The following is a 12881-nucleotide window of genomic DNA, read 5'->3' as shown; positions in this document are numbered from 1 at the left end:
CAGTTCGACATCCCCCGGAGCCCACACACCACCCGATACGCGCGCCGGGGACACCCCGCGCCGGCGAAAATTCCTCATGGAACAAAAATGTCCGGGCGCGTCACGGGACAGCCGCCTCCGCGCCCCACGCCTGGCGCGGGTCGCTTGCGCTGCCTCCGCGCCCCGGAGCTGCGCCGCGGGCTGAGGCGGGGAGCGCCGACCCCGGGCGGCGCCGACCCAGGAGGGCATGGCTCCGCTCGGGACTCACCGTCAGCTCGGCCGACCGGCCGGGAGGCAAGGGACCGGCCAGGGAAGACACAATATGGCAGAGCCCCGCAGCTGCTCCCTGAAGCTTCCAGCAGTCGCCTCCGGGAAGACGCGGCAACTAGCAGGCAGCAGCAGCTGCAGTGGCGGCTCCGGCAGCACCACATCCCCCTCCCGCTCGCTTCCTCCCCCTCCCTCTCCTTCCCCTTCCCCTTCCCCGCTGCCATGGCAACGCGGCGCCAAGGAGATTAGCCCCGCCTCTTCCTCCAGTCCCGCCTCCCGGGACCCAGAGGAAGGGGGCTCGGCCGACCGCTCCTGGTTCCCGCCCACCTCCTACCGAAGGGACGGGCCTGGGATCCGGCTGGCTGCCCGGCACGGCGGCTGGGGTGGGGGTGAAATGCAGGGCCCGGAAGGGCGGGGCTCACACGGAAAGCAGGGCGGAGGCGCTGTAGGCCGGTGTGGGTTTCGGGCTGAGCAGGGCAGGGGAAAGCGGGAAAATAGAAAGGCCTCGCCTGTCCGAGGAAGGACCTATAGGAGTGCGGCGGAGGCGCGGCGCGGCCGCTGAGTGGCCGAGGAGGCGCGGGGCGGGGCTAGGTTGCCGCAGGGCAGGACGGCCCTAGTTGCCTGTGCCCCGACTGCTTAGACCGGCCTCGACACCCCAAGTTACGTGGGTTTCCGTAAGAGCCTTCCGCTATTGCCCAGGCGCTTTAGCGCTTTAGGAACGGTAAAGCATTGCTGTAACTTAAAATAGTGTTACTCTTGCTTGACTGAAATGTTCTGTGAAAACAAGTCAGTGTCTTTGCGGTAGGGAAAAAAAGACTTAGGGATCAATCAAAATTTAGTATGCATAGCATTTACAGAAGCTAAGGACTTCACATGCATTGTCATATCCACAATAATAACATAGCCTTGCCACATGAAATACAGGAGTGCCTATTTAAACCTGAATTTCATATAATTAGAGTTTTTTTTTTAATATAAGGATATCCCGTTTGGGATATACTTCCTGTTTGTTTTGGTTTGTGTTACTAAATCTGAGAACCCTATCTAACTCATGGAAACTTTACAGATACTGAAACTGAGGCTTAGAAGTGGAAACTTTATAGATATGGAAACTGAGACTTAGAAAAATGACCCGTCAAATGTATGAGAAGTGGCAGCACTAAGGCTCTCGTTTGCTGCGAATATGATCCTGATAATTAAATCTCTGAGTTTCTCTATCAGTATCTTCAAAAACTAGAGTAGTGACACCTATCTCACAAAGGTGTTAAGTAGACTAAAAAAAAAGGTGTACGAAGCCTGGATACTGACTGAGCATGTTCACTGCGTGTGCAGGCTCTGAGTAGAAGGTGAGCTATGTATGAAACAAGCTACCTGCTGACAATAAAACAAGTCAGGCTGTGGGGCTGACAGCTACAGAAGAATTATGGACATCAGAATATATTTTTAAAATGTAAACATTTGATCCCGTCATTCCACAGATGGAATGCTGCTGCATTTATGTAATTTGTTTAGTCATCTACCAGTTCCATTTGTCTTTCCTTGCACTGTCCTGAAGGGCCTCACAGCTGCATTCGGAGGCCACATTGGAGCAGGAGTTACTGTGACTTCTGCCTTCGAAGCAATCATTGTTGCCCACTCATGTGGACATACTGAAGGAAATTCTTGGAAGGAGGGTGTAGTAGAGAGGGAGCAGGGGCAAGAACGAAGGGAGGATTGAAAGAACCACAAAGGAGCCACAGCCTCCTCACACCTCAGTCTTGTTTTATCTCTGCCAGCCATTGTTGTGGCTACTCACATAATATATCTTAATCTTCTTACAAATTATTTTACTAATATCTTACTTGATATATTGAACTTTAATTATCTTTCTCCTCATTGCTCTTACTCCATCTATTTATTTATTTGTTATTTTTATTTTTTATTTTTTTGAGACAGTCTGTCGCTCTGTTGCCCAGGCTGGAGTGCAGTGGCGCAATCTCGTCTCACTGCAACCTCCGCCACCTGGGTTCAAGCGATTCTCATGCCTCAGCCTCCGGAGTAGCTGGGATTACAGGCGTGCGCCAACATGCCCAGCTAATTTTTGTAATTTTAGTAGAGATAGGATTTCACTATGTTGGCCAGGCTGGTCTCAAACTCCTGAGCTCAGGTGATCTCCCTGTCTCAGCCTCCCAAAGTGCTGGGATTACAGGCATGAGCCACTGCACCGTGCCATCCATCTATTTAAAAATCAAGTGGCTAAGCAGTCCTCTTTAACTGTAGAAGAAACACAGAATTTGAGAGCTGGAAGATACTTCAGAGATGTATCATCCAGAAACTCAATCTATCATGAGAAAACAAATCCAGAAAAGTTATGTAATTTGTCCACGATCAAATGATGAATCTACCACACCCTCATTCTCTAAATTCCCTCTCCTAATCCTCTTACCGACTGGTTCAACCCAGAAAGTCTGGGCATATTTAAATAATCTTTGTGAGTAAGGCTGAGGTCTCAGCAAATCTGTTATGCCCTTAGTTTACAGTCCAGGGATACTTGTATACCTACAGGTTGTTCTAGAGGACTTGGAACATCTGCCAAGGAAAAGCCCTGATTAAAGATAATGACGAGTCAGAGTGAATAACTTTTCCCGGGAGTTTGCAATAGTAAAAAGGCTAGGAAACAAGAAGTGAACTCTAGGAAAAAGATGATCCTGGCTTTAAATCTCTTGTGAAGCTTACTATTCTTCTGTCTCCAAAATATTTCAAAGAAACATGTTCAGTGATAAACTTTACTGGAAGACAAATGCATTAGAAAATATATTGTTTAAAATGCCCCCCATGCTTAGGCTAAAAAGTGACAGAAGCTCAAATATTTGTTTATGTTTTAAATGTATTTATCGTTGTATAATGCTACATAAATTTAACGGAAGACTTTTTGATCATGAATTGATGATTCTAAAAAAACCAGTTTGTCAATAGGGAGTCTAGACTTCAAGCCCCTTGAGGTCAAGAACCATGTTTTTCTATAATCTAATTTCTTAGAAGAGTTTCGGGTACAGTGGTGATGTTCAGTAATGTTTGTCAATAAAATAAGTAAGTAATCTCAAATTTTACGATACCAGAACTAGTATATAATATTCCTAAATACTGGTCTGCCACTTGGGCTAAAAGGTTAGAATTATGAATAAAAGTCTAATTTTTTTTTTCCTGAAGGATTGTTTTCAATGCATTTTTTAAAAGCAACTAGCTATATTTAATGATGTCTACGTTTTTGTAATCCTTGGTATTAACAGCAGTTTGGATGAATCTTCAACAAAATATGAAAGATGTCAGCTTGAAGCCACGAGAAAGCTAAAAAGTTAATGAGGAATTACCAGGCCATGATCTGGAGAATGATGGAGGTCCATTCCATAGAGGGCTGCTGAGAGGATGAGCAGGAATGGAGGACAGAGATTTGAGTTCAGGGCATACTAAGGGAGAAAGAGGTGAACTCTGTTGAAGGCCCCTTGCTTTGGACTAGGAATTCAAAGGGCTCCATCATAAAAGTAAAAGGTCTGTAGCTCGTTTTCAGATCACCTCAACCTTGAAACTGGATTAGGATAATTCCTTTGAGCTCATGCCCACAAGCACTTGGCAGAAGCAAACTAAAATCCTTTCCAGAGTAAAATAATATCATTCTAGGCCTCAAATAATTTCTACGATAATATTGAAACCACAATGCCTTGTACACAATTTTTTAAAGTCAGTTACATAAGGAAATAAGAAAAATATAGCAGAAACAACAGAGAACAAAGACAGACCCAAAAGGGGTCGGATAGTGAAATTATCAGATACAGATTTAAAAATAACAATGCCTACTATGTTCAAATAAATCAAACACAAGATTAAATATTTGGGCAGACAACTAGAAACTTGAAAAAAGAGCCAGAGGAAAATTTTGGAACAAAAATTACTAATTACTAACTGAAAATAAAGACTCAATGATGGGTATAAGAGCATATTAGGCACAGATAAAGATAGAATTAGTGAACTAGAAGGTAAGTCAGAAGAAAATATTCAGAATGAAGCACAGAAAGGAAAAAAGATGGAAAATGTAGAACACATAGAAGATATAGGAAGGAAGTTTAATATGAACATAAATGACATTCCAAAAGGAAAGGAAAAGGTATTCAGCCTAAATAATATTTGAACCAGTGAATCTCCATCAGGATATTTTTTTAATCCACACAGCGGATATATAGACACATCATGAAAAAATTGCTAAAATCTGAAGACCAAAAGAAAAATCTTTAAGAGCAGCCAGAGAAAAGAGAGGACTTAAAAAAAAAAAAAAAAGAAAATTAGACTTGCAGTTGACTTTTTAACAGAAATAGCTGAAGCCAGAAAATGATGGAATGATAACTTTAAAGGGCTGAAACAAATATTTTTTAAGAAAGAAAGTAAAATTAAGGAATTTCCAAAGGAGCAAAACAGCATTCACAGTGGCATTCCATAGGCAGGAAGTAAATGATCCCAGCTAGAGTTAACATAATCAGATCATCAAAGACTTCAGATGCAGGAATTATCAGAAACAGAATATGAACTTAAAGAAAGAAAAAATAAGTAAAGAACAGTAGTATAAAGAATGACTGGCCGGGCGCAGTGGCTCACACATGTAATCCCAGCACTTTGGGAGCCTGAGGCAGGTGGATCACTTGAGGTCAGGAGTTTGAGACCAGCCTAGCTAACATGGCGAAACCCCATCTCTACTAAAAATGCAAAAAAGTTAGGCAAATGTGGTTTCACCCACCTGTAGTCCCAGCTACTCAGGAGGATGAGGCATGAGAATCACTTGAACCAGGACGTGGAGGTTGCAGTGAGCCGAGATGGCGCCACTGTACTCCAGCCTGGGCAACATAGCAAGACCTCTCCAAAAAAAAAAAAAAAAAACTTAGTAACTTAAAATCAAAACCATGTTATTATTTTTCCAGATTCTATGGGTCAGAAATTTCAACAGGGCATAATGGAGAAGGGTCTTTCTTCTCTGGGTGATGTCCACTGGGGCTGAAATGTTCTAGATAGCTTCTTTACTTCTTTGTCTAGCACCTAGCTAGGATGGCTCCAATGGCCAGGGGTTAGAACAGCTTGACTGATATCATATATGTGGGGCCTTGGTTCTCACAATTGATTGGGTTCTTTCATTTTTCTACAAGTAGTTCTAGGACTTCTTTTCCACATGGCAAATCCATGTAGCCTCTCCAGAAAGATAGCAGACTTCTTACATGCAAGCTCAGAGTTCCCAAGAAGATTAGGCTTGGAACTAACACACTGTCACTTCTGTTACATTCTATCAGATAAAGGAAATAACAGGCCTGGAGTCAGGAGGAAACTACATAAGGGTGTAAATACTGGAAAGTGGGATGAACCTGGGGCCACCAATTGACGTAACCAACTACCACAGATTGTCAAACTGGGCAAAAATAAAAACCCAACCACATGCTGTTTACAAGGGACATAATCTAGAATATAAAAATACTGAAAGTTTAAAAGTAAAAAATAGGAAAAAAGTAAACCATGCAAAATTACCAAAAGGACGCTAGAATAGCTAAATTAAGTAGATATTAAGACAAGAAGTGCTGGGGCCGAGCACGCTGGCTCACACCTGTAGTCCCAGCACTTGGGAGGCAGAGGGAGGCGGATCACGAGGTCCGCAGATCACGAGGTCAGGAGATCAAGACCATCCTGGCTAACACGGTGAAACTCCGTCTCTACTGAAAAATACAAAAAAATTAACCGGGTGTGGTGGTGGGCACCTGTAGTCCCAGCTATTTGGGAGGCTGAGGCAGTAGAATGGCGTGAACCTGGGAGGCAGAGCTTGCAGTGAGCAGAGATCATGCCACTGCACTCCAGCCTTGGTGACAGAGTGAGACTCGGTCTCAAAAAAAAAAAAAAAAGTACTGCTGGAGTGAAAGGGAGACTTCATAATAATGAAGAGTTAATTTGCCAGGAGGATAAAAATATTGTAAATTTGTATTCCTTCAATAACATAGCCTCAAAGTATATAAAGCAAAAATTACAGAACTATAAGGAATAAAAAATCCAGAATTTTAGGAGGAGATGTTATCATACTCAGTTACTGATAAAACAGGCAGACAAAAAATTCAGTGACTGTAGGTCTGAACAACGCTATTAGCAAAGTTAAGTATAAGGACATATGGAATACTTTTCTTTAGTCCTTTACATATGAAGAAATTCATTAGCTTATGTTATTTCTGCTTTGACTCATGAAGCTGGTAAGGGTATCAGAGGATCCTGAGCCTTCAGGCTACTTAGAATCTATCCCTATTTTACAGATAGATTGTGTACCTTTACCTCATTCATTAAATAAACATATTAACTACAAACTATGTTCCAGGCCCTGCACTTAGTACGGAGATGAAAACAGTAGTTAAAAGTACAGGCAAGCAAATCTGAAAATATAATTGTGGTATATAAGTGCAGTGATAGAGCTTCACATAAGTAGTAATGGGAATCAAGTCCTAACTCAGCTCAGGGAGATGTCTGAACAAAGATTGAAGAGAGAAGAATATATAGTAGAGGTAGGAATGGGAGTGGTAGAAGGAGGGGTGGAACCATATCTAGCAAAGCCTAGTGGGGAAAGAGCATGATTATTCAAGTCAGAGAACTGCCAGTCATTTGGAATGTCTGGAATATAAAAGGTTGCTCAAGTTAGGGATCATCTGGTTGCAAGAAACAGAAACTCATGCCAGCTGGCTAAAGTAAAGGAGAAATGAATATAAAAATAGGCAGGGATTATGTGAGACACAACTGTGGGAAGCACAGCCAACATTACAAGAACTCTCCCCTTTCTCTCTCTCATCATCTAGTCTTGGCTTTTCTTTGTGTGTCTGTTTCACTCTCTGCTCACTTATATGCTTACATGTGGCCCATTATGGCTGTCCCAGATACGGGCCTTGGCTCTCCACCTCTGCCACCAACCCACTTTGTCTAACTTTCCTGCTTAGCAACCCACAGTTATTACCTAACACAGCCTCAGGGTCCCACTTGCAAATTCCCAGGAGCTGTAATCAGAGTGATGCAGCTTCTACATGCTTGTACATCAGGGGTCAACAAACTATGGCTCTGGGAGCCAAATCTAGCCTGCCTTCCACTTTTGTAAATAAAGTTTTAATGGAACATAGCCACACACATTCATTAACATACTATCTATGACTGCTTTGGCACTACAAAGACAGAGTTGTGCAACTGAGACAGAAAACCAATGGACCGTAGGCTGAAAACATTTACTATGGAGACTTTTACAGAAAAAGTTTGCTGGCCAGGCACGGTGGCTCATGCCTATAATCCCAATACTTTGGGAGGTCGTGGCAGGTGGATCACCTGAGGTCAGCAGTTCAAGACCAGCCTGGACAACATGGTGAAACCCCGTCTCTGCTAAAAATATAAAAATGACCCGGGCATGGTGGTGCATGCCTGTGAAACCCAGCTACTTGGGAGGCTGAGGCAGGAGAATCGCTTGAACCCGGGAGGCAGCCGAGATCGCCCCACTGCACTCCAGCCTGGGCAACAGAGCTTGACTCTCTCAAAAAAAAGGAAAAAGTTTGCTGACCCTGCAGTAAACAGGTCATGTGGAGGTGCAGAGCTGTATAAAGATTTACAGGGAGTCAGCTCTGGTAATAGAAGCTCTGAAAGTGGATAACCCCTCTGTGTCTCTTCAGAAAAAAAAAAAGGATAATATTGGGGAAAGAAACAGTGGCTGAGGAAGTATTTGAGAAAGGAACAGGTTGCAAGCTAACACAGGAAAGAAAATAATCAGTCTCAAGTGTATGCTACATTTTTTACACAAAGGGTGAAAGGGTGCAAGACAGTAACTTCTTACTCTGGAGAAATTTATTAAGATGCTAAATTTAGGAGTGCGTGTCACCTGTAACTGCCTTTAAATAACTGACTTGTGGCAAATTTCCCAGACCCTCCAAGCATAGCTCTTGCTGAGATGAACTGGCTGAGGCATAATATTTGCTGAATGTACAAAGATTTTTAAATGCATGTCCACAAGGTTAAATATTGTTTACCTTCCAGAGAGAGAGAGGGAGAAGATACTGAGAGAAAGAGACAGATAAATAGAAAGAGGCAGATAGATTGAGACTTGGTCAGGCAGGAGACAGTAACTCTAGAATTTACTATTTTGTTAAATTTAAGACCATTGTGGGGAAATCTTTGATAAGAAACACCTTTTCTGGGTGAGTAGAAAAAATATTAGATTTTTTTAAACCCTGAGATTCATGGCCAGGCACAGTGGCTCACGCCTGTAATCCCAACAATTTGGGAGGCCGAGGCGGGTGGATCACTTGAGGTCAGGAGTTCGAGACCAGCCTGGCCAACATGGTGAAATCCCATCTCTACTGAAAATATGAAAAGTTAGCCAGGTGTGGTGGCGAACACCTGTAGTCCCAGCTACTCAGGAGGCTGAGGCAAGAGAATCGTTAGAACCAGAGAGGCAGACATTGCAGTGAGCCAAGACTGCACCACTGCACTTCAGCCTGGGTGACAGAACAATACTCTGTCTCAAGCAAAACAAAACAAACCCCTAAGGTTCAGATCCCTACTACTCCAACTGTGGCCCGAGCACACTCAGCAGTATTGGCATCACCAGGAAGTTTATTACAAATGCAAAATCCTGGCTGGGTGTGGTAACTCATGCCTGTAATTCCAACGCTTTGAGAGGCTGAGGCGGGTGGCTCACCTGAGGTCAGAAGTTCGAGATCAGCCAGGCCAACATAGTGAAACCCCCGTCTCTACTGAAAATACAAAAATTATCCGAGTATGGTAGTGGCACACTCCTGTAATCCCTGTTGCTAAAGAGGCTGAGGCAGGAGAATCACTTGAACCCAGGAGGCAGAGGTTGCAGTGAGCTGAGATCATACCACTGCACTCCAGCCTGGGCAACAGAGTGAGACCCTGTCTCAAAAAAAAAAAAAAAAAAAAAAAAAGAAAAAAAAAAAAAAAGAAATGCAAAATCCCTGGACCCATTCTAGACCCAGTGAATAAGAACCTGCATTTTAAAAAATCTCATAGATGATTCTGTTAAAGAAAAAATTATTCAATGACACTTGGTAAAGCATGGTAAGGCAGACTTTATTCAGAGCCATCGTGATAGGTATAGGGACCACTGCAATGAGATTTTCAGTGGGGATGAGATACGGGGCTCAAGTCAGAGTACAGCAAGAACAAGTGGGAATTTATAGCCAAGGAGCAGGTAGGTGGTCAGTGAATGGAAAATTACTAAGAGCAAACATCGGCAGTAAGGAGGATTATGGCTAAACTGACCTAAGAAGGTTTCTTCTGCTATAGACAGGCCAGGATAATCAGACATCCTCTGGAGGATGGCAGAGGATGAGGAATCCAGTCAGATACTAAAGGTGGGGGAGGTTCTTGCTAAACTGACTTAGCAGAGTTCTTTGCTAAAAATGGACTTTACAAGGAAGGGTACAAATATACTGAAAGAGGTTTGGTCGAGCAGAAAATTTTTGTCAATTCTATATACATTAAAGTAAGAGAAGCAGTGAATTAGTACAGTAGTTTTCAAATGGTTTAAAATGGAGGAGTTGTTTTGCTTCATTTTCTTTGAATGAAATCTTTCATAAAGCCCAATTCATAAAATAGATCAAAGTAGACCTGTTCTGATTGAAGATGGGAGGATGCTGGAAGGCAGGGAAGGGCTGGAAAAGCCCAGGCATGTCTATTCAATGTTCCTCCAAGAACGCAGTTTGGGAACCACTGATCTCACAGAATGAGCAGAAGTAATAGAATCTTCAGGCCCAGGGTCTGTTAAACTCCCAGGCTGTTTTCCAGCTCCACCTCACTGAGAACTACTACAATGAATTCATGTTAGGGATGAGATATATCCTGTTTTGAAAGAGTACACATTTTTTAAAACTTGGGAATCACTGATATAGATCACATTTTTCAACTCAAAAATAAAGCAGCCAGCTGCGGTGGCTCACACCTGTAATCCCAGCACTTTGGGAGGCCAAGACAGGCAGATAACTTGAGGTCAAGAGTTTGAGACCAGTCTGGCCAACTTGGTGAAACACCCTCTCTACTAAAAATACAAAAAATTAGCTGAGCATGGTGGCTCATGCCTATAATCCCAGCTACATGGGAAGCTGAGGCAGGAGAATTGCTTGAGCGTGGCAGACAGAGGTTGCAGTGGGCTGGGACTGCGACACTGCACTCCAGTCTGGGCGACAGAGCAAGACTTCATCTCAAAATAAGTAAATAAAGCATCTAGGGCTCAGAAGGTGACCAATGAAACTTCATTAAAACACAGCTACATTTAAAGCTATACTAATTGCTAACAAAAGAAACAAACCTAATATTCAATAAATCTTAGGGACAGGGACCTGGCAAGATGACCAAATAGGAGAAGTTCTGGTCTGCAACTCCCAGCAAGACCAATGCAGAAGGAGGGTGATTTCTGCATTTCCAGCTGAAGTACCCTGTTCATCTCATTGGGACTGGTTAGACAGTGGGTGTAACCCATGGAGGGTGAGCAGTAGCAGGGTAGGGCGTTGCCTCACCCAGGAAGTGCAAGGGCCAGGACCTCCCTCCCCTAGCTAAGGGAAGCCATGAGGGACTATGCTGTCCAGCCAAGATACTATGCTTTTCCCATGGTTTTTGCAACCTGCAGACCAGGAGATTCCCTTGTGGGCCTACTCCACCACGGAGCTGGGTTTCAAGCACAAAACTGGGCAGCTGTTTGGGCAAACACCAAGCTAGCTGCAGGAGTTTTTTTGTTTTTTGGTTTTTTTTTTTTTTTTTGGACCCCAGTGGCACCTGGAACCCCTGCAAGAGAACCATTCATTCCTCTGGAAAGGGGCCTGAAGCCAGGGAGCCAAGTGGTCTTGCACAGAGGTTCACACTCCCACAGAGCCCAGCAAAATAAGAACCACTGGCTGGAAATTCTTGCTGCCAGAACAGCAGTCTGAAATCAACCAGGGACAATCGAGCTTGGTGGGAGGAGGGGCATCCACCATTAATAAGGCTTGAGTATGCAGTTTTCCCCTTACAGTGTTAAGGAAGCTGCTTGGAAGTTTGGACTAGGTGGAACTCACTGCAGCGCAGAAAACAACTGTGGCCAGATTCCCTCTCTAGATTCCTCCTCACTGGGTAGGGCATCTCTGAGAGAAAGGCAGCAGCCCCAGTCAGGGGCTTATAGATAAAACTCCCATCTCCATGGGACAGAGGACCTGGGGAAGGGGCAGCTGTGAGCGCAGCTTCAGCAGAATTAAATGTTCCTGCCTGCTGGCTCTGAAGAGAGCAGCAGGTCTCCCAACACAGTGCTTGAGCTCTGCTAGGGGACAGACTGCCTCCTCAAGTGGGTCCCTGACCCCGTGCCTCCTGACTGAGAGACATCTCCCAGCAGGGGTGGACAGGCACCTCATACAGGAGAGCTCCAGCTGGCCTGAGGTGGGTGCCCTTTTGGATGAAGCTTCCAGAGGAAGGAGCAGGCAGCAATCTTTGCTGTTCTACAGCATCTGTTGGTAATACCCAGGCAACAGGGTCTGGAGTAGACTTCCAGCAAACTCCAGCAGACCTGCAGAAGAGGGGCCTGCCTGTTAGAAGGAAAACCAACAAACAGAAAGCAATATCAATATCAACAAAAGGATGCCCACACAAAACCCCATCTGAAAGTCATCAGCATCAAAGATCAAAGGTAGATAAATCCACGAAGATGAGGAAAACCAGCACAAAATTCTGAAGATTCCAAAACCAGAGTGCCTCTTCTCCCCAAATGATCGCAACTTCTCTCCAGCAAAGGCACAAAACTGGATGGAGAATGAGTTTGATGAATTGACAGAAGTAGACATCAGAAGGTGGGTAATAACAAACTCCTCTGAGCAGAAGGAGCATGTTCTAACCCAATGCAATGAAGCTAAGAACCTTGATAAAAGGTTACAAGAACTGCTAACTAGAATAACCAGTTTAGAGAAGAACATAAATGACCTGATGGAGCTGAAGAACACAGCACGAAAACTTTGTGAAGCATATACAAGTATGAATAGCTGAATTGATCACGCGGAAGAAAGGATATCAGAGACTGAAAATCAACTTAATGAAATAAAGCGTGAAGACAAGATGAGAGAAAAAAGAATGAAAAGGAATGAACAAAGCCTCCAAGAAATATGGGACTATGTGAAAAGACCAAACCTACAATTGATTGGTGTACCTGAAAGTGATGCAGAGAATGAAACCAAGTTGGAAAACACACTTTAGAATATTATCCAGGAGAACTTCCCCAACCTAGCAAGACAGGCCAACATTCAAATTCGGGAAATACAGAGAGCACCACAAAGATATTCCTCGAGAAGAGCAACCCCAAGACACATAATTGTCAGATTCTCCAAGGTTGAAATGAAGGAAAAAATGTGAAGGGCAGCCAGAGAGAAAGGTCAGGTTACCTACAAAGGGAAGCCTATCAGACTAACAGCGGATCCTTTGCAGAAACCCTACAAGCCAGAAGAGAGTGGGGGCCAATATTCAACATTCTTAAAGAAAAGAATTTTCAACCCAGAATTTCATATCCAGCCAAACTAAGCTTCACAAGTGAAGGAAAAATAAACTCCTTTACTGGCAAGCAAATGCTGAGAGATTTTGTC

The 12881-nt window shown here is 43.8% G+C and overlaps 1 protein-coding gene across 4 annotated transcripts in view; it reads right to left on the bottom strand.

Annotated features, from left to right (window-relative positions):
• Positions 1–433, bottom strand: part of FOXN2 (forkhead box N2) — a 69951-nt gene extending 69518 nt beyond the window's left edge. For 3 of the 4 annotated variants that reach the window (XM_017868838.1, XM_017868837.1, XM_017868836.1), the window contains exon 1: positions 248–412. The gene's annotated coding sequence lies outside the window, so the exon portion shown is untranslated. Of the gene's footprint in view, positions 1–247 lie in introns of all 4 variants that reach the window. The other variant, XM_017868840.1, reaches the window with a different exon arrangement.
• Positions 434–12881: the final 12448 nt, after the last annotated feature.

This window comes from Rhinopithecus bieti, unplaced genomic scaffold (assembly GCF_001698545.2).
Source record: "Rhinopithecus bieti isolate Rb0 unplaced genomic scaffold, ASM169854v2 scaffold_4758, whole genome shotgun sequence".
NCBI lineage: Eukaryota > Metazoa > Chordata > Mammalia > Primates > Cercopithecidae > Rhinopithecus > Rhinopithecus bieti.
Note: the sequence above shows the minus strand (reverse complement) of the source record. Positions and strands in the feature narration are given on the sequence as shown.